The sequence below is a fragment of the Triticum aestivum genome, chromosome 3B (genome assembly GCF_018294505.1).
Source record: "Triticum aestivum cultivar Chinese Spring chromosome 3B, IWGSC CS RefSeq v2.1, whole genome shotgun sequence".
NCBI classification, from domain to species: Eukaryota; Viridiplantae; Streptophyta; class Magnoliopsida; order Poales; family Poaceae; genus Triticum; species Triticum aestivum.
This window is the reverse complement of record NC_057801.1, coordinates 844,114,040-844,142,006: the sequence shown is the minus strand read 5'-3', so window position 1 is coordinate 844,142,006 and position 27,967 is coordinate 844,114,040.

The following is a 27,967-nucleotide window of genomic DNA, read 5'->3' as shown; positions in this document are numbered from 1 at the left end:
GAAGAAGACTTTAGACGGCAGACGGCCGGGTCGGGGGATATATCCTGTTGCCGTGGACAAGGCGGTCGTAGGAGCGGCAACAGCAAGGTGGACGACGACGCCGATGAAGCGAGAGGAGGCGATGAAAGGATCCTGGTCCAGCGCCGTGGATGAGAGACGTCCATCTCTTGGACGACGGGGTAGGGGTGGCGGCTCCGACAAGGTGGAGGATGGGGTGGCGGACGGAGGAGGCTGGCCGCAGTGCGGAGGTTGTTGTGCCGCCGACGGTGTATGAATGGGGAAATGGAGGGGAGGGGGGATCTCAAACTTTGGGACGCGCATATCTAAAATGGGGGAAAGTTACGAACTTATCCCCCATTTAAAATTTCGGACATCGCGTCGGTTGGGGATAGGACGGTAATCTCGCATCTCCCAAATATTTGCCGGTAACTATTTCGGGCGAGGAGAGGGTGTTTTGCCGCCCACGATTAGCGCCCACGGTGTATGAACGGGGCTGATAGGTAGGGCGGTTGTGTCACGTCTGATAGAAGTTACACATCTGCCCCTATTTAAAATATTAGCCTACATCGATTTCGGACGAGGAGAGTCTTTTTTGCCGCCCACCGTGTATGAATGGGGAAATGGAGGAAGAGACACATGTCTTTCGGACGAGCTTGAATCAAACGTGTTTTGCCGCCCACGTTTGGCGCCTACCGTGTCTGAATGGGCTCAGAGGCCATCGTGTCACGTCTGATTGAAGTTACTAGTCTACCCCTATCGACAGCAGTGTAAATCCGGTCGATAAGGATGTCAAGTGTGTCAGGGGTAGACAGTAATTTCCATCTCGCAAACACTTGCTTCGGGCAGCCCACAAATTATAGTGGGTGTTTAGCCGCTTCGTTCAAAACTTGGGAGAATTACCATTCACGTTTGCCTTGAGACCTGGCAAACTAAATTCAAATCTAATTTGTATTCGATTACGAATATCCACAGGTAATTATACGTTTTGTTATTTATTTCTTCAAAACCACAACAAAGATTTATTCTACCTTTATATATGATTATGATTTAGAAATGCCGTGATCTTCGAATTCAGTAGGTTGGATACACTCTGATTCAAATAGTTATTTCATCCAATACAATATGCTCACACGAAAAAAGTTCACCTTATGTCAATCACACAAGTACTGAGGATTACCTCGCCTAAAAAATTCGGATCATTACAACACATGGACAACATAGGGGGTCTTGCAACATAATCCATTCAGAGACATGACACAACATGCAAGTACAATAATCTAATGAAAATTTCAACTGGTATCTAAAGAAGAACCGGGATTACCTTGGGCTTGAGATAGCAAAAACAGCAGGACCTCCTCCCTCTTCAAATGCAACATTCTTACTTCGTCCAATTCTTGGGTTGCTTGCATAATGCGTGCCGCTAATTCCGTAATTTCCAGCCTCAAGATAAAGATTACCTCATTCATGGCAGCCACACCATCTCTTTCTGCCTCTAGTAGAGCCTCAAGCACTATAACATCTGTGCTCAGACTGCTCTTCGGCGGTGTTGCCTCTGAACTGCTACCATCTGGTAACATGGATGGCGCACTGCTTCCACAAATTGATTCTGGGGTTGTACATTGTGTCCTAGTGTGAACGGCATCTTGAAAGGTTTCCGCTGGACATAAGTAAGAGATAGTTATCGTATGATCCAGGCAGTAAGCTTACATGGTAAACGATGGACGAATTATTGCTGAGCATGGCAAACTATATTTAAATGGTTCGAAGCAGCATCAGCCAAAAAGAAATTAAAATGGTAAGATGAAACTAGGGATGTAAGTGGCAAATAAACGACATCCGCCAGTCCCATCTAGTTAGTTTTTGCTACATCCCTAGTTCATTTTCCTCAAAAAACAAAAACTCTTTTGAACTATCATACCACTAGTGGACTTTAATCGTGATTAAAGGGACCCAATTGACATCCCTAGTTGAAAAGGAGTGTACAACCGCTATATTTAAGTTGCCAAGGCATCTAAGCAGTTGAAATAATCTAAGAAAGCACTTAACAGTGTGGCCTCATATAAACTATGAAGACAGTCTTGTGATGAAGTTGAGAGGAAAAGTTAAGGACTCAAATGAAATAGGCATGCATTTCTTTACGATAGTATAGCAGGCACTGCTGACATATTGGCCAACTCAGGTATAGCGTAACAACAAACAAGCATTCGAATCAAGCAATACAGCAAAGCAGACAACTGAACTATTTGTAATTCGGTAGGATCACACGTTGAGGGCACAAGCCAAGAAAGCAGCCCACTCGCATTACATATCACATGTACTAAAACACACTGGCTTACCATATGTTGCTGTGAAGCCTAGCTGTTGTTGCAATGTTCTTTGAAGATATCGTCAGCATCCCGTGGTTGCAAATCTAGTTATTGTAGTTTATTCTGCATCATCTATTTAGGCACAATTAATTTTAATCGCATGCTTTGGTCCGAATTGATCATCAATGGTTCATCTAAACTAATGAAGGAAGGGTGTGTGCATACACGACAATACATCTACTTCCCTCTATTTTTATGCTTGTTCGAGGTGCCAGCCCCAAAAGAACAAATATTTTTCTTGATGGGGTTGGCAGCTCCGTAATTAATAGAAGCATCAAATTAGTCATGCAACTTGGGAAGATCAAGAACACACAAACAAGTAATGAACAGAGGCTCGGAGCAGTGATGTAATAGCTAGTATCAGAAAATGTAGGGTAAAACGAACAAAAAACAGCGGAACCACATGCTAGTTTGCTGATGTGTAATTAAGCATAGAGAAAATTAAGCAGTCTGATGGAACCAACAGATGGCAACAGAACAAAACTAAAGCATATTAACTATATGTACACTGGCACTACAACAGAAACCCTCATATAGCAACGCATGTCTAGCAACGATGCTAACATGATGTGTTGTATTTGGCTGAAACTCCCACAATCCCCATGCTTATCTCCCCGTACCCACCTCCCCCTCGCATTCCCCACTAACCTCCCTCCCCATACCCACTTCGACCTATTCCGTCTCCTTGGTCAGTGTTGGCGCCGTCCCTCTCGCGCACTTAAACGAGCAACATATCTAGCAGCTAGGGTTCACCACCACCGCCCCATTTGCCCTCGGCCGTCTTCCCCCTGTCCCTTCATCGAGCCAGCCTCTTTTGCCACTTTATCCGCCCATTGGGGACGCACACGACGTCGTCACCCATCGCTGCATCGTCATCGCGTCGGGGAAGGTGTTGTCACCGGCGTTCCTCCGCGTGACCGAAGATGCAGATGCCCCTGTTCTTCCTCCGTACAGCCAGGGACGATGAAAGCACCTGAAGCCCGCGTCCTCAACTTCAGCAGTTCAGCAGGTCTTGTTCTGTCCCTCGCCATCTGTACTTGTATCCCATAAAAGTAATATTCCACGTTGTCCTCGTTCATCCTCGTTTTTTCCCTTGCCGACGCCGCCCACCAACACATAACAAATGGCCGGTCGCAGCCCACCGAGCCGGGCAACTCGCAGAGGCCAGCCACCGACCCTGCCCAAAGCAAACGAACACCTCCTCTCGACCTCTCCAATATCTCGAGCCCTGCGAGTGCTTGATTTGCAGGTTGCCCTGCTCATTTGTATCCAGCGCTCATATCTCTTGATAACTTTGCCTTTTTTCAGGAAAGATTATTTGCAAGTGACGTGAGTACTACTTTTTTGCCGAAGAGCAGACTTTGTGCATGAAAAACACCATATTCATGAGTCTATCGTCTATCACTCCTGTCCCCAAATCTATGTTTTTTCACTAATCATAAGTGTGAGATACATGGCAAAATTTAGGTGTTTATTACTAATGTCCTGCATCTTCAGTTGGTTACTGTTATTTTTTAAGAAGAAATGAAGCACTTGGGAAGGGTTCTGATTCGTACCTACCCGTATTGTTGACATCGACATGGTTGCTCTGCTGGCGGGGTTCTTCTAGAATCAACATCAAAACCATCTGAAGTTCGAATTTAGAGGTGATGTTCTTTTGATCCAGTTTCTTAAGGATCCATATAAATATGTATGCTTGTGTTATCCCTCGAAGAAATTATGCATGCCTGTGTCAACTGTGTTATGCAGATATGTTCAAACGATTGCTCCAAACTTCCAATACATTGGTACGTCATTGGAAATATATCAGGGTACAAGGCAAGAACAATGATTTTCCCTTACTTTGCCATCTCGACAAACTGTAGGTTTGGAACTTTCAATACCTCTACTACAATTCAGTAGTGAAAGCTCCAATTTAGTTACAAACTTTTGCTATTTCTATTTTAATCCTATGTCTCCATCTATTCATACACTTCAATTCTTTTATAGTATGATTTATATTTTATTTTCATATTAAGATCTTTCTTTTCAACGTCCAAATATATTTGGTACTACAGTGTCCTCCTATGAAAATAGCAACCTGATGTTTATTGAAGAGCTCCTTATAATGCGCAGCACACATGAAAACTGATCGATTAACACCATTTGACATAGATTAACTTAGTTGTTTCAGGTGTCCGGAGGCAATTTTTTGACGGAAACTAGCAGCAGTTCTTCTGATGCATTAAGTAGCGGAAAGACTGTACAATCAGCTGGCAAACAATATATATCGTGGTAATTGGTAACCAGTGAAACAAGGAACACACACAACAGCGGGGGCAGGCACCGTCACAGTGGTAAAAGATTACTTGAGCCTCCACAATCAATTCCCCAGCATCTATTTCTTTCTCCCCGTATAAAATGTATTCTAGACAGAGTTTTACATGATGCAGCCAAGCAGTGTTCAGTGTTGCAGGTTTGGGTACCTCTTGTCCATTTCTTACTGATCTAGTATGTTTCTTGCTCAGCATGTATACCTATAGGTACTCATCTATAGGCTTATAGCTGGGGCACAGTACAAGAGAGGATTATTGTTTTCCGGTTCAGTTCATTTTTTGAAGCGACCTCTTTTATCTTTGTTTGTAGTGTAGACCTATGCTATTTTCTACTAGCAACTGTTGTCCTATATTGTCGGTATTCTGTTTTGCCCAGATAAATACATTAACACAAGATTATAAGGAGTGGCACTTCGTTTATAGAGAAACATAAGATTATAAAAATTGGCACTTGATGTACACTGAAACGTAAGATTATATGTTTGAATGATTACTTGTGAAATTGCAACGGTACTATAGTATCATGACATTTTGTTGAATAAAAAAAAATTTATGCAACATACGAATATTGTAATCATCTAAATATATGTAAATGATAATGATTTTTCATTGTGCGCTTCGCATGTTTCTGCTTGCAATATGCTTCAAAGTAGAGACTTGCGTTGCACGTACACGATCAGTATTGTTGAAACCATATTTCTGTTCCGATTATAAATTAGCCCCATGCTATCTAGTGAAGCTTTGTCGTAGCAGTGACATAGTTTAACATTTATCTGCTGCTCCTTTAAATTTCACTTGTCTATTAATATGATTTTCTGCAATGTAAGTTACTCATCTCATATTGTTGGTTTTGTAGATCACCAAGACATTGACGATTAATGGCCCAGATGTTGATTGTAGAAGTGCATTGCAGGGTTAAGAATGGGGCTACTACAAGATAATTAGAATGTCATTGCAAGGTCGAGAATTGGGTTATTGATAGATAGGTTCACCTCTTGTAATCTTTAGATCATGTTCTTAGTAATGCAAGGGATAGATAGTTTCACCTCTTGTAATCTTTGGATCTTGGTCTTAATTAGTAATGCAAGTGAGAGATAGTTTCACCTCTTGTAATCTTTGGATGATGTTCATTGGAATGCAACATAGTTGATATAATATATGCGATCTTCCTATTTATTATATTGTTGCTCATATGCACTATCGATATTGACCTAATAATTCTAGCTGACAATATGTAAAATATCATTAATTGTTCATGCTATCTAGTGCAGCTTTTAGTCATTGCAGCGAAGGGTTGCCACCAACCCATATGACGTGTTGTTGAGCTCTAGATTTATATGTTGCTATCTACCAACGCTTCTACATGTCGTTTACCAACGCATGCATATACGTTGTTGTGGACCCTTGCAACGCCACCAACGACAACGCATATTAATCCGTTGGTGTAGGCCTTACCAACACATATATGGACATAAAGCAATGCATCGATGCGTTGCTAAAGGGGGGTTCTTGTTATAGTGTGGTATGTAATTTAGCACATGTAACATGTTCACTGCCAGAAGTATGGCCCTACAGGTGCAAGCAGAATAACGCATCTCATGAAAAACTGAATGATGCCCTGAAGAAATTTAAAGGTGCGGTGCTTATGCTAGGAAAGTGAACGTAGGCGCCGGCCGTTGGATAATAGTACCTGATTCTCGGCGGCGTATGGGTATCATTGTCATACTTTATAGCTAAGGATCGTCGATGGTGCTCGTGTTGCGGTTGAGTTTGGGCCGGCTATCGCCGTCGCTGAAGCGGCTCCGGTGCTACGGTTGCGACGCCTGTCGACATACAAGAAAGCTCATCTGTGGTAAGTCAACATTTGCACGATAAAGAGAAAAACCGAAGGAGTACTAATCGAAATAACCTGATGAGGCTGCGGCATCGGTAAAGCAGGGCCGGTGGAGTTGAATATGGCGTCCGTGGAGCGGGGCCGGTGCAGTGGACGAAGGCTTCAGCGGGCGTGTTGTACAGTGCTTTCGGTGAGGCGGATCTGTTGCCGCGGACGAGGGCTTGTATGAAGGGCCAGCGAAGGAGCGGACGAGGGAGTCAGTGAAGGGCCTATGCTGTGGTGGATGAGGGTGCCGGTTAAGCAGATCCGGTGCGGTGGACCATGATGGCGGTCAAGGAGATCTGGAGCGGTGGACAAGCCAGTCGCTGAAGCGGCTCCGGTGAAGTGGTGAGTTGGCAGTTGGGGGTTCCAAGGTGCGGAAGGTAGATCCGGCGGGGTGTGAGGTCCACCGCTGCGGCGGAGGACTACATTCGGCGGCTTGCCGTGGTTGGGGGGGTCGGGGATGGGAAGGGGAGGGGCTCTGGGGAAGAATGTTGAGGGCAAAGAGGGGAAAACAATGGAGTTACCAAAGCAGCCCTTTTCCGTTCATGTGGCAGGGGTAAAACAGGAATATCGCAGGGCTAAACTTTCGGGCGCGTGATATTTCGATGTGAGCGGGAAGTTTGAAAGCTTTTGGCGCCTAAAATTATAAGTATTCTGCTCTCGTACGGCCGACTATGATATCATGGCCGACAATTTGTTTGTTTTGCATGCAAAAAAATATGCAAGTTTTGAAAATCAATGTCTCCAACTCGAAACTTAGATGTCCATTCAATTCAAATGTGGATCATTGAGCTACTACAAGCAAATACCATCATACGGTCCAATTCAAATGAAATTCCAATTGTGTTTATCCTAAATATGATGACAAAAGGAAAATTGTGTATGTGTCTGAATAAAGTGGATGATTATAAAGTTTGAACATGCTCGTATGTGTATATCTCTAGGTTTGATATATGAATTTGAAATCACGAAATCCCGGCTTAAAAAATGTACATCCGTTTAAATGAATTACAAAAGCTAATGATGGAGTCGAATTCCAAATTTCCAATCTTAGGTTTGTAATTTTGGTACATCAAGGTATATCACGCATGTTCAAAAGTATCGTTATCTCATAGTACAAACTGTGAAACAAATTGATCAACCATGAGTGCACAATATCTCAATTACGCTAAAGTCCCTCAAATATAGACACCTCACTCTTTATCTGAAGTCAACCCCCCCCCCCACCACAAACACACACACAGAGAAGTTGTTCTCTCCCCCAAACACCAACACACGAGCACATTAACACCCCTCTCTCTTGTAAAGTCTGGACCCCAACATAGGTCTCTATCACTTTGTCTCTCGGGCATGCACACATATCTTCCCTCACTCTCTAGGTCTCCCGCTATCTCTCTTACCCAAGCACACACACTATGTAGAGTGTATATTTCCCATACAAACAAAAGTCGCCCCCAAACGTCTATCTCCCTAGTTATGTGGTTCTCGCGCACTCACCTCACACACCACCCCCACTGCAAACAGGCACACTTAGTCGCCTTGTGCACCACTCTCCTCTTTCTATCTGTCCCACATGCGGACCCGCCCCAGCTCCTTCCCTGTATACATATATGTCGTGACTCTTTGCATAGCTCCCTAATGTATAATCATTCTCGATTTCGCACATTGTTCTCTACACCATCTATTCTAGATATCTCATGAAGTCCCTATCACACACACGATGACTCGCTTCCCTTGCGTCTCCGTTCATAGGCCAATTTCGGACAACAACAACATTGTCTCCCTATCTATACGCCATTTATGGATACAAACGACCCCTCTCGCCCCCTCTCTTCCTCTCTCTCTCTCTCCGTCGCTAGCTCTCTCTTTCTCTCGCTCTCACACCCCTCTCACACACACACACTCGATGTCTCTTCCAAATAGTCTGCTCCCCCCGCCCGCACCCGTGCTATCTCGCTACTACACATGTCACACCATTCCCCCTTCCCTTATACTAGGTTTACATCATCAGTGGTCTCTCTACTCCACATATACTCTCTCCCTGTCACACACAAACGCGTGCACAAACACACACGCACAAACACCCATTTATCTGGATCCTCATCTCTCCCCATGTCTGCATGTGTATCTCACACACTCACTCTCTAATTATGTATATGTGTCTCCACGTTACACAACACAAAGCCCCATGTACATGTCTCTCTCTATCCTCCACACACATAGACACAAAGAATCTGTTATCATTGCCTCAGTCTCTAACATATCACACACGCACACTGTCTCTCTGTCTCTCTCACAAACACGCTCAACAAGGGTTTCCTCGTGAATAACTTACCGTCTATTCATCAATAGTCGTGGCAGTACAAAGAACACGAGACGTGAAAAAGAATAAATCTACACGTGCTTAGACCACCTAGTATGACTACTAGGACTAGAGCAAGCCAAAAAGTGCGCCGCCGTCACCCCCTCCTTGTCGGCGACGGAAAAATATTTGTTTTACACAGTCGAGAAGTCATTGTGCTAAGGCCCCACATGCCGAGGTGTTGAATAGAATGTAGATGCTAGTTTACGGAAGCAAGTACCGATAATACGTTTGTATCTCCATACTTATATTTCTTCTCTTATAAAAAACCGAGTTGGTGATGATGGTACATGTGCCATCTTGCAATATAGACCGTCCGATCTATATCTGACGGATGGAAATTAAACTAAAAGATACCCGCACCCCTCTCCACATTTGCAGACAAGGCCTTCCCTCGTTCATCCTTATCTCCAACAAACCTCATTGTTGAGCAATTAAGAAAGGAAGCCTCTGGAACAAACTGGCCTGGTGGCCGCTGCCGGCGTCGTCAATCCCCATGCCTCCGCTCAGTCCGACCACCAACCACCACCACACCCCACTCCTCTTCACCTTATCTCATATTTCTCGAGATATCATTAGTTTTTACACATGGGATTACTCCCGCAAGGGTCAATCACAACAAGTGTTTTATAAAAAAATGCATCTTGATGTTCCGTGCAATGCACGGATCTTGCTAGTACTCCTACACAAGACTAAGTTGGTGATGCTGGTGTGTCTGCCATCTGTCGTTTCTGACCATTAGATCTACATCTAACGATTGTGAGGTAAGTTGTTGCCTTTTCTCACCAACATCCCACTTGTCTACCAATTTGCAGAAAAACCCATAATGAGTATCTTAAAACCAACCACATCCCTCCCTGACCTCACCAAAACAGCGCAAGGAATAATATATTCTAATTGAAACATAATATATCTCTAGTGACATATGTATATCAAAATTAGAGTGTTTTGTACCAAGTTTGTGAATAAGTATTATTCGAATTATGATTCGTTGCAACGGACATGAACATTGCTAGTATTTCCAACCATGCATTTTTTTCCTAGTATTCCATAGTTTCGAGTTTTCCATCAAGATTTTAGTCACTCATGGTTGATATTTACTTTCAATCATGTAGACATATGCACTATGTAACTAGCCTTGCTTATTGGCTTCCAAATCTTAACTTTCACTCCTACTTACAATATGTAGAGTATTTAACAAAAAACTACCACTTTCAACTAGCCCTAGGAAGAATCTATTGAACAAAAAATAGCAAAAACATACCCAAAATTTCTTAATCCACGCCAAAAACTACTACCTAGTACTCCTACCGATTAGGTTCGTTTAAACCCATTGATGGCTGGGTTGGCCCACACGTCCGTGCTGACGAGGCAGCTTAAACCAACACATTTTGTTTGACCGTTGACACGAGGGACCCACATCTGACCTTCTATCCTTTTATTCCCCCTCAAATCATTATTTTTCCCAAACATTACTTCAAACAGTACTGATGTGTGTTCGCCGGTGGTGCCGGTGATGAGCGAGTTGCCCGCCGCTCCGCCGGACGGGCCGTACGCTGCGCTGGCCTCCGCACGGGTTGGTAGGCTGGCCCGAGCGTGACTCACGAGCGAGCAAGCCGCCGCGCTGGCCTTCGCTTGAGCCAGATGGCTGGCCTTAGCGCGGCGCGCGCGAGCAAGCTGCCGCGCTGCCGTGCCAATCTAGCTAGCAAACCTTGCAGACAAGCAGCTGGACGGAGCTATCTTGGCTAGCTAGCGGCCGCGAGCACCGGACGGAGCTGGCATCCGGGCTTGCGCAACATGGGCTCCGCACCGCCGGCGGTTTTGACCTTGCCTTCTGCCGGCGGCGGTAGCTGCGTCCCATGATCGAGGATGACTAGGTGGACGGGCTGGAGGAAGGAGGTCACTCGAGGATTTTTGTTTGTAAGAGCATGTAAAATGGTTGATAAGGTAGTCTTATCTTAAGTCTGCCACGTATGCAAGTGGTAGTAGTTTCTTGGCATTTTAGTGGTTTCTTGCATTATTAGGGGTTTCTTGTAAGGAACGATGTACATACTACTAGCGACAAAAGGCGATTCTAGGTTGCATTGTACTCCAACGAGTACTGCTAGTGGTCGCGGGAGTGTATACCTCATTTTCTGGGTTTGATCCCGGCCGAACGCACGGCGGCCTTTTTTTTAAAATAGTACTAATACACTTCACTGCGAGCCAATATTTTAGACGGGCAGTTTGAGTTTTGAAGTCAAACGGACGTGCGGCCCCACAATCTGGGTGCACTGGACAGCCTAGCCACGTGAACGGGTTTTCCTTCCCAGCATCCCGTGGCTCGCGTGCTCGCTCTAGCCGCACCTCGCTTGCAGCTTCCTCATCAGCTAGTAGCATATTTAAACTAGCGCCTCCCAATTGAGCCCGAGGAGCCGGAAAAGCCTGGCGGGGCATTGGGAACTGTGCAATATGGCTCTGTACGTAAAGTGCTCTACTACTACCCTGTAGCTTGTGGCGTTGCACGCATGGACTTCACTCCATTATCGACTCTAGTATAAAAGAAATTCATCTTGACGTGTTTTTTTTTGAAACGGAGGCAAAAGCTTTGCTTCATCTCATTCATATAGAAGGAACTACTAACAAAGTTCCCGACGAGATCCATTACACCTCCAAATGGAAGCGAAAAGCCTAGTCTCGCTGTATCAAATAACTCAAATGTTCTGCCCCCGCAGTAACGTCGCTGATAAACAGACTGAGTAGGCCAGCTACGTGAGAGGAGTGGCTGAATAGAGAACCAAGAGTACCCACTAGGCCACTACGCAGGTCTACTTCCCCTGCATTGATAGTATAGCGATGGTTCTAGAGAACAATAGTACCCTCCACTTCCAACTGTAGCTCCTTGGCCCTGAGATTCAAGAGTTCAAAACTGGTGCACTATACTAGACTATACTAGAAGTACAGTACATCGCACTACTAGTTGAGAAAAGTAGTACAAGTACTGCTACAGTACGAATACGTACTCCTCTGTCACATAATGTAAGATGTTTTTTGACACTAGTTGGCGTGTACAAAAAATGGCAAAAACATACCCAAAATTTCTTAATCCACGCCAAAAACTACTACCTAGTGCCAAAAGTTTCTTACTAGTGCTATTATTTACAGTATAATGCAATCCCATAACGTTCCATAATGCTAGTACTAGTAGTAAATAATAGCCTCACCCCTTCGCTGAGGAACGCTCTACAGTTGGAAGGGACGTGGCCCTGCGGTTACTACGCTCTTATCCCCTCCTCGCCAGTTCCCCTCCCCCCGAAGAGAAGGCAGTTCGTCGCTGCTCCGATGGATTCGCCAGGAGGTTCTCCTCCTCGTCGGGGCTGGGAGACCTTGGACGATGATCCTCTGGGAGAAATCGCACGCCGCTCCGACGTCCTCACCGCCGCAAGACTCGGTGCTTCCTGCACCAACTTTTTCAAGACGCTTCTTAAACAGGCTTGGGAAAAGGCCATGCTTGTTGGTCTTCCATGCGTCCTCGAGGAGAAGGTTCTTCTATGGGACAATCCTTCGAACAGTCGGCCGCTTCCTGGCCATGGTTGCACGTTGACTCCGCTAGAGTTGCCGACGTAGAGAGGTAGTCGGATTTTGTCCGATGAGCAGGTCAGTAATGGAGTTAGATCATGTAGTACTTAGTTATTCCATTTCCATCCCGTAATTTCTCCGCTGCCCACCGTCTTATATATAGGTCTGGGTCGGTGCCAACGAAGATTGGCTTGCATACCTCTAGCCGGATACCACCATCATTTTGCACAACATCCACAGCAGTGCGGCCGTTCCGGTAGACCCCTTCTCCACCATTGGGATCGGCCTTCCGGACTGGCTGGGCTTGAATACGTATGATGATGCCTACATGAGATTGAAGAAGATAGCAATTGCGGACCCGCCGACAAAGCGACGCGGCTACGAAAATTACTATCTCATCGCGGTGTTCGACATAAGGATTGCCATCAACACAAGAGGCAGTAACGGCAGAGGGTGGCGCATGTTGGCAGTGGCAGATTTGTACCCCTACACGTTTGAAGACACCGTGCGTGATCTAGGCCACATCTTCGCGGTGACAAGCCAGGGGACTTGTTTCATCTGGTTGCCATCCTACGGTACTGGAGATTACAAACGGAATGCACAAACCATCATTTGCATCCCTAACGGTACTCCATTATTTTGCAGGGACCAGTCATCCCCCGATCAAAATAAGATCGCCGATCCTGGATTTGCATTTGCATCCGCGATTTGGTCTAACTGGAACCTTGTAGCTGACTTTGGCATATTGGGATCAACTATCATAGCAGTCGTTACCCATGGTACCACTGATGTGCAACATGGTCACTGATACGTCTCCAACGTATCTATAATTTTTGATTGCTGCTACTTTATCTACTGTTTTGGACTATATTGGGCTTTATTTTCCACTTTTATATTATTTTTGGGACTAACCAATTAACCGGAGGCCCAGCCCAGAATTGCTGTTTTTTTTGCCTATTTCAGTGTTTCGAAGAAACGGAATATCAAACGGAGTCCAAACGGAATGAAACCTTCGGGAACGTGATTTTCTCACCGAACGTCATCCCGGAGACTTGGACCCTACTCCAAGAAGTAACAGAGGTGGTCACGAGGGTGGGGGCGCCCCCCCCCTAGGTCGCGCCCCCCTGCATCGTGGACCCCCTGTTGCTCCGCCGACGTACTCCTTCCTCCTATATATACCTACGTACCCCCAAACGATCAGAACAGGAGCCAAAAACCTAATTCCACCACCGCAACTTCCTGTATCCATGAGATCCCATCTTGGGGCCTGTTCCGGAGCTCCGCCGGAGGGGGGCATCCACCATGGAGGGCTTCTACATCATCACCATAGCCCCTCCGATGAAGTGTGAGTAGTTTACTTCAGACCTTCGGGTCCATAGCTAGTAGCTAGATGGCTTCTTCTCTCTTTTTGGATCTCAATACAATGTTCTTCCCCTCTCTCGTGGAGATCTATTCAATGTAATCTTCTTTTTGCGGTGTGTTTGTTGAGACCGATGAATTGTGGGTTTATGATCAAGATTATCTATGAACAATATTTGAATCTTCTCTGAATTCTTTTATGTATGATTGGTTATCTTTGCAAGTCTCTTCGAATTATTCGTTTGGTTTGGCCAACTAGATTGGTAGTTCTTGCAACGGGAGAAGTGCTTAGCTTTGGGTTCAATCTTGCGGTGTCCTTTCCCAGTGATAGAAGGGGCAGCAAGGCATGTATTGTATTGTTGCCATCGAGGATAACAAGATGGAGTTTTTATCATACTGCATGAATTTATCCCTCTACATCATGTCATCTTGCTTAAGGCGTTACTCTGTTTTTAACTTAATACACTAGATGCATGCTGGATAGCGGTCGATGAGTGGAGTAATAGTAGTAGATGCAGGGAGGAGTCGGTCTACTTGTCTCGGACGTGATGCCTATATACATGATCATACCTAGATATTCTCATAACTATGCTCAATTATGTCAATTGCTCAACAGTAATTTGTTCACCCACCATAGAATACTTATGCTCTTGAGAGAAGCCACTAGTGAAACCTATGGCCCCTGGGTCTATTCTCATCATATCAATCTCCATCACTTTAATACTTGCTTTGTTTTTACTTTGCCTTTTACTTTTCTCTTTGCATCTCATATCAAAAATACCAAAAATATTATTTATCATCTCTATCAGATCTCACTCTCGTAAGTGACCATGAAGGGATTGACAACCGCTAATCGCGTTGGTTGCGAGGAGCTATTGTTTTGTGCAAGTACAAGGGACTTGTGCGTAGCCTCCTACTGGATTGATACCTTGGTTCTCAAAAACTGAGGGAAATACTTACGATACTTTGCTGCATCATCCTCTCCTCTTCGGGGAAATCCAACGCAGTGCTCAAGAGGTAGCAGTCACACAATCTACCACGATCGGACCATCACCATCTACCCAGGTATTGCATTTCTTAACCCTCTCGCCTTCTCTTTCATTGTTGTACTAGTAGTATACTTAGTAGTACTAGTAGGACTACTTTTTTTGAAAGAAAACATGCACTTTATTGATTGAAAATAATGGTTACATCGTCTATAAGAAGAGGTACAATATTCTCCATAGGCTCCTCAAACCAATCTCTAGTTACAGAAACTTTCGCTAGCCTAGCAAGTTCATGAGAAACCTTATTAGCTGTCCTATTACAATGTTCAAATCTAGTCAACGGAAAATCACATGCCATGAAGTAGCAATCCTCGAATACTACCGCTGCAACTCCCGCCGATTGTCCTCCATTTTTCATTGTGTCAATGACTTCCATATTATCATAGTTAATAATAAGACGATTGCATCCCGCCTTTTGTGCAAGAATTAAACCAAACCTCAGAGCCATCGCTTTTGTTGTTAGTACATCAGCACACCAATCGATCTTCCCATTTCCGCCAACAATGAATTTTCCTTTGTCATCTCTGAGTACAACACCTACTGTGCCCCTAAGCAGATCATGGTCAAAAGAAGCATCAACATTTAGTTTAAAAAAACCCATAGGAGGTCAGCTCCATCCTTCTTTTCTACTAGATGCACTAGGGGAGTGGGCATTCACATAGTTTGTCGTTATAGCACGAACCCCCATCGAAATCTGGTTCACATCTTGAGACTTCCCTTCATGAACCAACATGCGTCTCTTCCACCATAAATACCAAGCGGTTATCGCGATTAATTCACTTGCATTCTGGCATCCTAATATAGATAGTTCTTGGTGCGGCATAAGAAGTAAGAATTCAAGAACCGCCTCACCAGCACGATCAATAACACAAGCTTTCTTAATTACCTCGTACATCCCCAGCTTACCCCAAACCTCTTTTGCCTTCTCACACAAAAACAAGATGTGTTTTGTATCTTCTTGCCCATTTGAGCATGATGGACAAAGGGGCGAAACTTTCATATGTCTATTGGCAAGTGTAACACGACACGGTAGAGTTCCATGCAACGTTCGCCAGATAAATATTTTTACCTTTGCCGGACACGATAATTTCCAAATCTTTCCCCAAATAGGATTGACATTGGTACGACCTATACCATTAGTATATTGCAATTTCCTCCCGTGTTGTTGGTTCCATTCCTCCGAATAAGCTGATCGAACAGTGAATACACCATTTTTTGTATAGCTCCAGGCAATGAAATCCGACATATTATGCATAGTAAGGGGAATCACGAGGACCCTTTGCACATCAATTGGCCACAAAGTTTGTCTCACCAAATCTTCATCCCAAGAATTCGTGGTTGGATCAATAAGATCAGCCACCTTTGACAGAAGTTGCCCACCTCTAGGAGTAATAATTTTTCTACTCGCACAATTCGGAATCCATGCATCTCTCCAAATATCAATGTTTTGTCCATTTCCAACTCGCCAGATATAACCATTTCTCAAAGAGTTCACTCCCGCCATAATGCTTTGCCAAGTAAAGGAAGATCCCTTCTTTAACCTTGCGTTCATCAAATCTCCCTCAGGGAAATATTTAACTCTCAATATGGTTGCACATAAAGATTCAGGATTATCAAGAAGACGCCACGCTTGTTTAGCTAATAGAGCCAGGTTGAAACAGTGTATATCTCGGAAGCCCATACCTCCTTGATCTTTTGGAACACACATTTTCCACCATGCCATCCAATGCATCCTCTTCTGGTTGTCCTCGTCACCCCACCAAAATTGCGACATCGCATCAATAATTCCTTTGCAGATTTTTTTAGGAATTTTAAAGACGGACATGGCATAGGTGGGGATGGCTTGTACAACAGATTTGAGCATAATTTCCTTCCCTCCAGAGGATAACAATTTTTCCTTCCATCCACTAATTTTCATAATAATTCGATCGATCAGGAACTGGAAACAGTCACTTTTGTCCATGCCCACATTTGCCGGCAAACCCAAGTATTTGTCATTGAGGGCTTCAGTCATAATATTTAGAATTGTACATATTTGTGCCTTGTCTTCCACTTTAGTATTGGGACTAAAGAATATACTAGATTTTTCAACACTAACCATTTGCCCCGAGGCGGCACAATACGAATCCAAGAGTGATTTCAACGCCTCCGCGCTCATGGGATTGGCTCGCATAAGGATCAAAGAGTCATCAGCAAAGAGGAGATTAGAAATTGATGGGGCATCTCTGCAAACCTTTATACCGGAAATGTTTCCATTATCCTCCGCACTAGCGAACAGGGCGGTCAAACCCTCTGTGCATAACAAGAATAAATAGGGAGAAAGGGGATCTCCCTGCCTCAATCCTCTAGTTGGTTTAAAACTCTCCGTCTCATCATCATTAATACGGACCCGGTACTCCACAGAGGATACACATTTCATAATTAAGTTCACCCAACTCTCTTTGAAACCCAATTTCAGCATAATTTCCTTTAAGAAACACCACTCCACTCGGTCATATGATTTGTGCATATCTAATTTGATGGCACACAAACCCTCTTTACCCGCCCTTTTGTTTTTTATTGTATGGAAACATTCATATGCCACCAATATATTTTCTGTAATCAATCTTCCAGGCACAAAGGCACTCTGAGTTGGGCTAATAATATGTGATAGGATTATCTTTAGACGAGCAGCAATCATTTTTGAAATGACCTTATACACCACATTGCACAAGCTGATTAATCTAAATTGGGTTACCTTTTCAGGAGAATTAATCTTTGGGATCATTACAATTGCAGTATCATTCCACCCAGTTGGTATAGAACAGGTATTTACCGCTTGGAGAACCTCTTCGGTCAAGTCATCTCCCAACATAGACCAAAATCTTTTGTAAAAAATAGCATGGAGGCCATCAGGACCTGGCGCTTTTAAATCACCAATATCAAATAGGGCCTTTCGAACCTCCTCGGCCGTATAGGGGGCTAGAAGAGCATCATTCATTTCATCGGTCACTTTTCGTTGGACAAGAGATAGAACCTCCGAGTTAGGATGGGAAACTTCTGATTTAAAGAGGTTTGAGGAATATGCCATGATATGATTCTTCATCTCTGTACCTTGCACCCATAGCCCATTATCATCCAACAATTTTTTAATCTGATTTCTTTTCTTTCTGGCCGTTGCCGCATTATGAAAAAAGGAGGTGTTACGATCCCCATGCAATAGCCAGTTTGCGCGACCACGTTGTAGCCAGTAAATCTCCTCTTGTTCCAACAAATTTTCAATGAGGACAAGAATCTCCTTTTGTCGCTCTTGAGACTCCGCACCCATAGGTCCCCTCCGCAGCCTTTCTAGTTCTTTTTTTAGTCTGTTAATTCTTTTTTTCGGTCCCTTCAGAATATCGCGATCCCAAATATGCAGATGCGCATGCACCGCCCTTGTACGGTCAGCGAGAGACGGCCCAATACCCATCATCTTTGCTTTATCCCATGCTGTACGTACAATTTCTACAACTGTCTCTTCTTTGAGCCATCGAGCTTCAAATTGTTTTACTTGACCCCTTGGGCGATTAAACATATTCACATCAAAGTAATCTGTATCCAGGATGAGGGGTCGATGATCAGAGTGTACGTGTTATTCATTTATAATCGCAGCCCGAGGAAATTTATTCGCCCAATCCACATTGCAAACTGCATGGTCAAGTCTCTCCCTAATTTCGCCTCTTCTCCAAGTGAATAGATCGCCAATACATCCCATATCCTCTAGACCGCACTCTTGCAAACAATTACGAAAATCTCTCATCATAGCGTTAGGTCTAGCGTCACCGCCCTCTTTTCAGAAGAAAGTAAAATTTCATTAAAATCACCCAAGACTACCCATGGGTGTTTGCCCTTACAATGTAAATTCCGAATATCATCCCAGGACAAACTACGCTCACTCCAGCTTGGACGACCATAAAACCCTGTAAAACGCCACTGTACAATATCCTCGTTCATAAACAAAATATCAATGAAATTATCCGAGACATAATTCAAAACAACTTTATTTATCTTATGATAAAACAAAACAAGGCCACCGGCCCGACCATCGCTCTCCACTACAAACATAGAATCAAAATTTAAAACACGACGCAGCTCATCGGCTTTACATTTATTCAAATGAGACTCTGAAAGAAAAATCACATCCGCCTTAGTACGCCCTTGGAGCTCCAAGAGCTCTCGAACTGCCGTGGGGGAGAGCATACCACGGCAGTTCCATCCTAGGATTTTCATTTGGCCCGGCGGACCTCCGCCTCGGAGGCCGCCGATGCACCGTCATCTCCAACTGACTCCCTCCTCTGCTCCATATGCGCCTCCTCATCCTCTGTCTCCTTAGCTACATGTGTGAGTACCCCATCCCCATCCTTCATAGTTACCACTCTCCCTGTACAAATTCGCTTGGAGGACACATTCAAATCACCATAAAGGATGCGCTCATAGCTCTCCATCTCTTTCTCAAAAGAAAAATCTAACTCACTACCTGTTGGTCTAGGATCAGACGGGATTCTCCTCTTTTTACCTATAGTTACTTTACGTGCATTCTCTGCTCTCTCAAACACTCCCACATTTTTTCCTTTCCCCCCTTCCTCTTTTGCTTGCCCTGCACCGAATTTTTCCCAGCATTAAAAGTAAACACCACATTACCATTTGTTGTTTCCTGAGCAGCCAGCCTAGCAGCAACAGCCCCTGAAAGAGCCTCCAGCACACCGGGCATGAATAAAAGCCCATCATGTTTAGCAGCTGTTGTAGCTGCACCCTGTGAATGGCTGCCTCCACCCATGGGATGGATCCCCTGGCCCTCCTGGCCAGTAGGATCTCCACTATGGCCAGCAGCAGCAACCAGCGCCTTGGCATAGCTGGGCACTACCGGCTGCAGCAGCTCATGGCCCTCCTGGCCATGCATAACACCTGGATGGGTGCAGCCCAGCACCGCCAACCCTTGGCCCTCCTGGCCAAGGTTAGCAGTCGCAGCCAGAGCCACTTCCCGGTCTGCCTGACCGGGAGCAGCTCCAAAAGGAGTCGGCGAAAGAGCCACAGGAACCCGGCCCTCCTGGCCGAGTGTAGCATCCAGCGCGCCCACCTGGTCCACCGGACCAAGTGACGCACCAGCCGAAACATGCGCCAGGACCTCCTGAACCCGGCCCTCCTGGCCGGCGGTCGTCTCGGCTGAAGTAGCGCCCCCCTTATCAGAGACCGTGAGAACACTCACGGCAGTGGCCACCTTGACAACATCCATGGGCTTGGCATTATTGTTGTTGGTGGTGATGCTGGTGGTCGGATTCTTGCCGCCGCGAGAGTAGTTCCCGAAGAGGAGACCCCTCCTGCTAGCACCTTGGCTCTTCAAGTAGGGCTCAACACTAAGATTTCTAGGGAAGCAAGCTACTCTCTTCTCACTTGGGATTTTACAAAATATCTCAGAAGTATGACCCACAATCCCACAAAACTCACAGTACAAAGGTAGCTTCTCATACTTTACTAGTGAACCTCTGAAGACTTCACTAGTAGGACTACTTTTTACCTTGGAGGACGCGTATAGCTAGCTAGGCCCTTGAAGACTTGAACCCACTAGCTGCCACCATTTTTGTTTTTCCATGTCTTACTATCTCATCCATGTAGCCAAGAGTGGCTATATATAATGAGCCGGTTATTTTACTTCCTCTATACCGGAGTAGTACTATTTGCTGCACAGTATTACTGACCGCCATATTTGAGCACAACATTATTATGCATGGACCTTGACTATGTACGTCACCATGTGTCCAGATCTGGGATGTCGCGTGTACCAGATGAACGGCGCCAAGTTCAACCCCCGTGATGCTACATGGGTGCCGAGGAACACTCTTGGAGAGTACTCGCTTTTCATCGGGGACAGCTACCCCATTGTGAAGCGGATGCCACCTTCCGCGCACGACACAGAAGGCCTGCCGTTCATGAAGAATGGTTGTGTCTTCAGTGCGCACCGCCGGATGAATGACATGCTGGGACACGCTATCCCTGATTTATGCCGCTTCAGCTTGGATGAGTCTCCATCGTGTGGAACCGGACTAGAAAGCTGCGACAATGATTCCCGTTGCCCACCGCTATGGATCATGCCATCCATGAAGAACACCTGGGACTGGAACCTGGAGTAGGACATGTAGCCCATCTTTAACGTGTAAGTGGAGTACAGTAATTGTGAACGGTAGCGCTGTGCATATATGTAGACTAGTCGTGCACAAATTTATCACATGAATTGGAGATGAACTTGTGTGGCATACTGGCATTTGTCCTTTAGAATTTATTACTAGTAAATGTGTTATGTGTACATGCAACTTGTGTGGTTGCTGCACGGGCTCCAACGCGCTCTTTGAGAAAAAAAGGTGGCACAGCTTTGGATATACGTGACGTGGCGGCATCATACAATAGCATCGTTCGCTATACTTGTAGTACACTCCTACTAGGACGAAAACTCCTATAAAACCTTGCGCTTGGCTCTTTGCCTCTTCGGGAGATTCAACAGTTCGTACTCGTGTGAACCTTGCACTTGGCTCTTCGCCTCTTTGGAAGGTCCAACAATGATGATACTACAGTACAATATGCTTCTGGCAATCTGACACCGATTGAACTGCTGCACGTCCACCGCGAGGGCGATGGCGAGTGCGAGGGAGAGGGAGAGGGAGAGGGAGAGGGCGCTGGAGTCAAAACCCTCTCCTCGTCCTGCGAACCACCGCGCGCGTGGGCGAGGGAGAGGCGTAGTAAGCAAGCTTCTCCTCGTTCGACGAGTTGACGGGACACATCAAAGCAGTAGTAGTACTAGTAGTAGTCCATAATGCGTCCTTTCCGGTTAATATGGCTTAATTTGAAACGAGAAAAATACAATGGCGGTCAACGTATGTAACAATACACTCTTTACGGTCACTATATATAGTTTTGTGTCGATTATACGATCACTAGCTCATCGTAGAGAACCGTATTGCACCCTACTAACTGGCCACATAGTCGACGTGGCACTTTGTTGACTGGTTAAATTGTCACCTGGTTTCTGGGTCCCACCTGTCAGTTGGTAGAGCAAAGAAACCAGTTAAACAAAACTTTATGCAGGCGCGACATGAGTCCAACCCTTGCGCCAGAACCGCCCTGGTTGTGTATGTGAGTGCATGCACGTGTCTTCCCTCGGTCTTCCAACAAAGAGTGTACATCGGCTATAAAACAAAGAGTGTAGTACATGATGTACATCTACACTTCCAATGCATTTAGCCTTTAATCTAAATCGATATTGATTGACTAATGCACCAACTTGTGTTGTAGGTATAGGCTACATGTCTATCCTTAATTACAGCATGCAACGGCCTTCATTTAATCTTCTTATCTCAATGGTCGCATGGACACATAAGTCTGCTACTTTTGGGCGTTAATTATGCCCTGGTCAATGTGTAAATCTCTAAATGTACAGTCTTTCACGGACGTAGGGAGTAGGTTGAGCACTTGAGCGTGAGCGTGTGTGTTGCGTCGTGTGCTATGTGCCGCATGGGTGCGTGAGTGTTGCGTGCGTCCATGTGTGCGTGTGAGTGTTGCATGTTGCATGCATGCATGCATGCATGGGGCTTACTCCCTCACATTGACATGTTCATATTTCAAGTTCCTCTGTTCCCTCCATATGTTAATACTCCCTCTGTTCCCAAATAGTACGGAGTAAAAGCCTCCCTCTGTTCCCAAATACGGAGTATTTGTCTTTCTACAGATTTGAACAAGTGACTAGGTACGGAGCAAAATGAGTGAAGTGAGCGTAGAGGCATATGGATACTGTAGAAAGGAAGTCCTCGCGATCCATTATTCCCCATCTCGGTCAAAGAGAACTATTCAACTAGTCTTCGCAGTGAAGTGACAATACACGCTGCAGCAGATGGGACACGTAATTAATATGCTGAACCAGCGTGTTGGTGTTACTAAATCAGCCTTACCCAGTACTGCCATCATGTTTGCCAGTAGAGCACGCTTCCGCAAATACGCCTACGCACCTCTGTCCTCCATAAAACTGACATATGGGCCCTCTTGTGGTAGGCCCACATGTCAGCGGTGTAACTATTTACACTCCAAAGGACGGTGCCTATATCCTGGTAGTAGTATTAGTAGAATTGAGATTTAATGCACTTTCTTCCCCGTCTTCCACTCTTCTTCCTCCTCTCTTCTTCTTCCTCCTCTCTTCCCCATCGTCGGCCGCACACCATTTATTCCCGCTCACTGCTCGCCCGCCAGCGCCATCTTCCTTGGTAGCTCGCGTGTACCATATCCCCCCGCTCACTGCTCAGCCACACGAGGAGAAGCTTCTTCGCTCGCCCACCCGAATCCACTTCCCCGCTGGCTCGCAGGCACCGAAAATCCCAATGGCAGAACCGACTGACACGCAGAGCCGCGATTGGAATTCCCTCCCCGATGTTCTCTTGGAGCAGATCTGTAGTCGTATGGACCTACTCAGCACCGTCCGTCTAGCCGCATGCTCGGTGTCTTTGTACCGTCTACTCGTCTGCAACCGGACGGCTCTTTTCAAGACACCCTACTTGCTGATGCCCGATCCTCGCAGGTGGCCCAGACACCGACTTGAAGATCCTACGGAGGTTGCCGTGGTGCCCCTCGACATGTGCTACCTCTTGAGCACTGCGTTGGATTTCCCCGAAGAGGAGAGGATGATGTAGTAAAGTAGCGTAAGTATTTCCCTCAGTTTTTGAGAACCAAGGTATCAATCCAGTAGGAGACCACGCACAAGTCCCTCTTACCTACACAAAACGATAGCAACTTGCTACCAACGCTTAGGGGTTGTCAATCCCTTCACGGTCACTTACGAGAGTGAGATCTGATAGAGATAATATTTTTGGTATTTTTGATAGATAGATGCAAAGTAAAAAGTAAAAGGCAAAGTAAAACAAAGAAAGTAAATAAAGTGATATAGATTGATATGATAAGAATAGACCCGGGGGCCACAGGTTTCACTAGTGGCTTCTCTCAAGAGCATAAGTATTCTACTGTGGGTGAACAAATTACTGTTGAGCAATTGACAGAATTGAATATATTTATGAGTATATCTAGGCAATGATCATGTATATAGGCATCACGTCCAAAACAAGTAGATTGAAACGATTCTGCATCTACTACTATTACTCCACTCACCGACCGCTATCCAGCATGCATCTAGAGTATTAAGTAAAACAGAGTAACGCCGTAATCAAGATGACATGATGTAGAGGGATAAATTCATGCAATATGATAAAAACCCCATCTTGTTATCCTCGATGGCAACAATACAATACGTGCCTTGCAACTCTTTCTGTCACTGAGTAAGGATACCGCAAGATTGAACCCAAAGCTAAGCACCTCTCCCATTGCAAGAATTACCAATCTAGTTGGCCAAACCAAAAAGATAATTCGAAGAGACTTGCAAAGATAACTCAATCATACATAAAACAATTCAGAGAAGAATCAAATATTTTCCATAGATAATACTGGATCATAAACCCACAATTCATCGGTCTCAACAAACACACCGCAAAAAGAAGATTACATCGAATAGATCTCCACGAGAGAGGGGGAGAACATTGTATTGAGATCCAAAAAGAGAGAAGAAGCCATCTAGCTAATAACTATGGACCCGAAGGTCTGAAGTAAACTACTCACACTTCATCGGAGTGGCTATGATGATGTAGAAGACCTCCGTGATGACGGCCCTCTCTGGCGGAGCTCCGGAACAGGCCCCAGGATGGGATCTCGTGGATACAGAAAGTTGCGGCGGTGGAATTAGGTTTTTGGCTCCTGTTCTGATCGTTCGGGGATACATAGGTATATATAGGAGGAAGGAGTACGTCGGTGGACCTCCGAGGGGCCCATGAGGTAGGGGGCGCGCCCTCCACCCTCGTGACTGCCTCTGGCGCTGCTTGGAGTAGGGTCCAAGTCTCCTGGATCACGTTCGGTTGGAAAATCACGATCCTGAAGGTTTCATTCCGTTTGGACTCTGTTTGATATTCTGTTTCTTCGAAATACTAAAAAAGGCAAAAAAACAGCAATTCTGGGCTGGGCGGTTAGTCCCAAAAGTAATATAAAAGTGGAAAATAAAGCCCAATATAGTCCAAAACAGTAGACAAAGTAGCATGGAGTAATCAAAAATTATAGATACGTTGGAGACGTATCAAGCATCCCCAAGCTTAATTCCTGCTCGTCCTCGAGTAGGTAAATGATAAAAAAGAATTTTTGATGCGGAGTGATACTTTGGCATAATTTCAATGTAAATCCTCTTAATTGTGATATGAATATTCAGATCCGAAAGATTCAAGACAAAAGTTCATATTGACACAAAAATAATAATACTTCAAGCATACTAATCAAAGCAATCATGTCTTCTCAAAATAACATGGCAAAAGAAAGTTCATCCCTACAAAATCATATAGTTAGGCTATGCTTCATTTCCGTCACACAAAGATGTTCCCAACTTCTATACCCCCGATGACAAGCCAAGCAATTGTTTCATACTTAAATAATCTCAAACCTTTTCAACTTTCACGCAATACATGAGCGTGAGCCATGGATATAGCACTATGGGTGGAATAGAATATGATGATGGGGATTGTGTGGAGAAGACAAAAAAAAGGAGAAAGTCTCACGTTGACGAGGCTAATCAACGGGCTATGGAGATGCCCATCAATTGATGTCAACATGAGGAGTAGGGATTGCCATGCAACGGATGCACTAGAGCTATAAATGCTCAACAAAAGAAAACTAGTGGGTGTGCATCCAACTTGCTTGCTCACGAAGACCTAGGGCATTTGAGGAAGCCCATTGTAGGAATATACAAGCCAAGTTCTATAATGAAAAATTCCCACTAGTATAAAAAGGACAACTTATGAGATTCACTACATGAAGAACGAGGTGCTACTTTGAAGCACAATATATGAGACTCACTACATGAAGAACAAGGTGCTACTTTGAAGCACAATCTATGAGACTCACTACATGAAGAACGAGGTGCTACTTTGAAGCACAAGTGTGGAAAAAGAGATAGTAGCATTGCCCTTTTTATTTTCTTTTTCTTGGGGCCTTTCTTCTTTTTGGCCTTTTTCTTTTTTTTTCTTTTTTTTATTTGGGCAATGCTCTAATAATGATGATCATGACACTTCTATTGATTACAACACAAAGATTACAACTCGAAACTTAGAACAAGATATGACTCTATATGAATGCCTCCGGCGGTGTACCGGGATGGTGCAATGAATCAAGAGTTACATGTATGAAAAATAATGCATGGTGGCTTTGCCACAAATACGATGTCAACTACATGATCATGCAATGGCAATATGACAAAAGTAATGTATGTCATGATGATGATGATGGAAGTTGCATGGCAATATATCTCGGAATGGCTATGGAAATGCCATAATAGGTAGGTATGGTGGCTGTTTTGAGGAAGATATAAGGAGGTTTATGTGTGATAGAGCGCATCGTATCACGGGGTTTGGATGCACCGGCGAAGTTTGCGCCAACTCTCAAGGTGAGAAAGGGCAATGCACGGTACCAAAGAGGCTAGCAAAGATGGAAAGGTGAGAGTGCGTATAATCCATGGACTCAACATTAGTCAAAAGAACTCATATACTTATTGCAAAAATTTAGAAGTCATCAAAAATTCAAGTACTACGCGCATGCTCCTAGGGGGATAGATTGGTAGGAAAATACCATCGCTCGTCCCCGACCGCCTCTCATAAGGATGCACAAGCCAGGTACACTTCATGTTTCAAATTTGTCACACAACTTTAACCATACGTGCATGCTACGGGAGTTGCAAACTTCAACACAAGTATTTCTCAAATTCACACCTACTCAACTAGCACAACTTTGATATTATCACCTCCATATCTCAAAACAATTATCAAGCATCAAACTTATCTTAGTATTCAATTCACTCAAAAGAAAGTTTCACATATCTTGAACACCAAGTATATTAACATTAAGCAAATTACCATGCTATTAAAGTCTCTCAAAATAATCTAAGTGAAGCATGAGAGATCAAATAGTTTCTTTAAAACAAATCCACCACCGTGCTCTAAAAGATCTAAGTGAAGTACTAGAGCAAAAATTATCACGTTCAAAAGATATAACTGAAGCACTATGAGCAAAACTATCAAGCTGAAAAGATATAAGTGAAGCACAAAGAGTATTCTAACAAATTCCAATTCAAGTATGGCTCTCTCAAAAGGTGTGTACAGCAAGGATAATTGTGATAAAATAACAAGCAAAGACACAAATAATACAAGACACTCCAAGCAAAACACATATCATGTTGGTGAATAAAAATATAGCTCAAAGTAAATTACCGATGGAAGTCGACGAAAGAGGGGATGCCTTCCGGGGCATCCCCAATCTTTGACTTTTTGGTGTCCTTGGATTATCTTGGGGTTGCCATGGGCATCCCCAAGCTTTGGCTCTTGCCACTCCTTGTTCCATAATCCATCAAAAGAATTCACCCAAAACTTGAAAACTTCACAACACAAAACTCAATAGAAATCTCGTGAGCTCCGTTAGAGAAAGAAAACAAAAGACTACTTAAAGGTACTGTAATGAACTCATTCTTTATTTATATTGGTGTTAAACCTACTGTATTCCAACTTCTCTATGGTTTATAAACTAATTTACTAGCCATAGATTCATCAAAATAAGCAAACAACACACGAAAAACAGAATCTGTGAAAAACAGAACAGTCTGTAGCAATCTGTTACTAACGCAAACTTCTGGAACCCAAAAACTTCTACCAAAATTAGACGACCTGGACAATTTGTTTATTGATTAGCAGAAATTAGAATCAGTATTGTATCACGTTATGGTGATTTTTAACAATTCGGGCACTGAGCACAAAGATTCTGGAAATTACAGCAAGATCAAATAACTATCATCCAAGAAGATCCAATAGGTCTAGCTTGGCACAAACACTAATTAAAAGATAAAACCACATCTAAACAGAGGCTAGATGGATTATCTACTCCTAAACAGAAGCAAAAACAAAAAAACACAAAATAAAATTGGGTTGCCTCCCAACAAGCGCTATCGTTTAACG